Source organism: Nicotiana tabacum, chromosome 19 (assembly GCF_000715075.1).
Source record: "Nicotiana tabacum cultivar K326 chromosome 19, ASM71507v2, whole genome shotgun sequence".
In the NCBI taxonomy this organism is placed as follows: Eukaryota; Viridiplantae; Streptophyta; class Magnoliopsida; order Solanales; family Solanaceae; genus Nicotiana; species Nicotiana tabacum.
Genome location: NC_134098.1, coordinates 98,033,738 through 98,037,033, shown reverse-complemented (window position 1 = coordinate 98,037,033; position 3,296 = coordinate 98,033,738).

Below are 3,296 nucleotides of genomic sequence, written 5' to 3'. Positions count from 1 at the left end.
AAGCAATCAGAGCCTCGCACAAAGGAATTTTCATCGTTGGGATGGTGGCATGAGAATGAAAAGCAATTTTATGTTCTTTCCGCTATGGCTCGGGACGTGCTGAATGTGCTAATTTCAACTGTTGCATCAGAGAGTGCATTTAATCAAGCAAGACAACAACTAGGAGACACCTGTCACTCATTGGGAAGCAATGCTTTGAAAGTTTTAGTATGTTTCAGAGATTGGATTATATCGGAACGAAGAAATCGGGGACGTGAAAATATTGATAAACCACAAGACGAGGAACTTGGAGATATATTAACACATGATCACCCATCTGAATTTAACACTCCAGAAGATGGCCAAGAAGTTCATATTGATTATGAAGAACTTACTAAGGCAATGCAAAACATTTGAAGTTCTGGATTTATATTTAATAATTAAACTTTAAATTTACTCTGTTTTCATTAATTTAGTTGTTGTTAAATGTAAACTTTAATTTGCAAGTTTGAAATAAAAAAAGAACTTGCAAATTATAAGTGCAATTTTTTTCCATCTTCATTGTATTCTATTATCTTAAATTCTTAATGAAATATTCAAATATAAGGATTTTAAAGCCTTTGCATCCTTTATTCAAACACTTTTTTATAAGATTATTTTTTGGTTTTATATTTTTACTTTATTTTAATATAAATTACAATAGTTATACAAAATACAAAAAAAAAAATTACAAAAATCAGGCCCGGCCCTGCCCGGCCCCTTTGGCCCGTAACCGTTCCGGTTCATTAAATTATCGAATGGGCCCGGACCCGGTAAAACCGGTTGGAAAAAACCTGTACCGGCCAAGATTGGTGACCGGCCGGTCACATTTTTCAGCAACCCGGACCGGACCGGACCGGACCGTCCCCTGTCACCTTTAGTATTTACAGTTATCAATGCATAGAGCATCAATGATATGCGCTATCCATCCTTCACCTAACTCAAATCCAGTGGCCAGGTCTTTTTGTGTCCTATGATTACCTCTTTATTATTTTTGTAAAACTCAATAAATTGTTCACAAATTTCAAACTTTATCTGATTTTGAATTTTTGGAAGTTAACTTTGCCTGGCAGTCATGTTTTCTTTAGAAGAACAATCACAAAAAAGAAACTGCCATGTGGACCCCCATTTATTCTTTGTTGGTCGGCCATGTGGACCGTACTTATAAATATTTTAAAAAAATAAATTATAATGATTGAGAAAACAGTTTAATTCCGTAATTCATACTATTCATAGTTAAAAATTACGTAAAAGCTTGTAAAATATTACTCCTTCCGTTCCACTTTAATCGATTGTTCGGTTATTTTTATACATATTAAGAAATCAATATTTTAATATTAATTAACAATAAAATAAATTATATTAATCTTCGGGACCAAATGAGAAGGAAGAAATAGAAAATGAGAACAAAATGCTTCGGGACCAAATAAGAGAGCACCAAGAAAGAGTCAAACTCTTGCCAAAAAGAGATGCTGGTTGGTTCGTTGAGCAACCCTACAGTGATGAAGCCGCCCTGCATGCCATACCCAAGACCTTCAAGATGCCACCTTATCTGAAAATATAAGATGGTACGACCGACCCCGAAGATCATGTGACTCACTATGTCACTGCGGTAAAGGTCAATGATCTCGCCAAAGTATCCTCCATCTTGTTGAAAAAGTTCGGCGAGACCCTCACCGAAGGGGCATTAACTTTGTATTCACAACTACCTGCGTGTTCCATCGAAATGTTCGAAGAGATGGCCGACAAGTTCGTAACGGCCCATGCTGAGGCAAAAAAGGCGAAGGCAAGAGTGAACGATATATTTGCCATCAAACAATCGCCCGGAGAGTGATTGAGAGACTTCCTTGCTCAATTCAACCGAGTAAGGATGACCTTACCGAATGTATCGGAAGGAATAGTTATAGCAGCTTTCCAAAACGGACTGAACAGGAATGGCTCAAGGGCGACCAGAAAATTATTAAGTCGGCTTATGAAATATCCTCCAACAATTTGGGATGAAATACACAACGCCAACTGTGCCGAGGTCCGTGCAGACGAAGATGACCTGAATGGGCCAACTCATCGGTTTACCTCGGTGTAGGCCGAAACCAGGAAGAATCGAAGAAATGATGCCAGGAGGGACTTTGCAGCTCTACGACCCAACCGAGAAAGGCATCAGCCCCACATCAGAAGCGCCATCATGCCCTCCTCCCGCCACGAAAAGGGCCCATCTAGACCAAGGACAGGGACTCACTGGAACGAGAGAGGAATGCCCCCTTTATTATCCGCTCACAATTTTTGTGTGTCACCCTCAGAAACAGTCTACGCATTGGAGAAGCTCAGACCAAAAGTAAAGTGGCCACAAAAGATGAGGTCAGACCCAAGCACCAGAAAGTCAAATGCCCTTTGCGAGTTCCACCAAGAGCGAGGTCACAAAACTGAGGATTGCATCGCCCTAAGGCAGGAGGTCGTAAACATGCTTCACCAAGGACACCTCAAAGAATTATTGAGCGACCGGGGAAAGACCAACTTTTCCCTAGGACGTGAACGGCACCAGGGACCGCTGAAACCACCCTCACCAACATGCACCATTCAAATGATCATCGGAGGTGGCGACGACGCTTCGATCAACAGCGTAAAGTTCACCACAACCCACAAGCTCAAACAGTCGATCACTCACGAACGGTATGACGAACTCAAAGAAAGTGTCATCTTCAATAAGTCAGATACCCACGGTTTGGTTTTCCCTCATTATGATGACCTTGTTATCACTTTACGAATATTAGATATATATATAAGACACATTATGGTGGACGATGGGAGCGGCGTGTGCATTATCCACCCTCGAGTACTTGCACAAATGAAACTCGAGGATGGGATAGTGTCGCGCTGCATCACGCTAACAGGATTTAACAATGCAGTTGAACGAACGTCTGGAGAAATCACACTCCCCGTCTTGGTCGGCGGCGTCATCTGGAAACCACATTCCACATCATGGACTAGGATACGGCATACAACGCCATAAATAGGCATACCTTAGATACATGCCATGATAGTCATCCCCTCCAGCTTGTACGAAGCTATCAAATTTCCAAACCCATGGGGAATATTCATCATACGAGGAGAACAACGCACATCTATAGAATGCTACCGTATCGCCTTGGATTGTACGACCACCCAACAAAAAAAGGGCAAAACAAAAGAGGCATAGCAATTAACAGGATCGAGGTCAAGTTGTGACGAAAGAGAGGACGTCATCAAAGATCCCGAAATAGTAGAGGTCGCGGGATCAACCA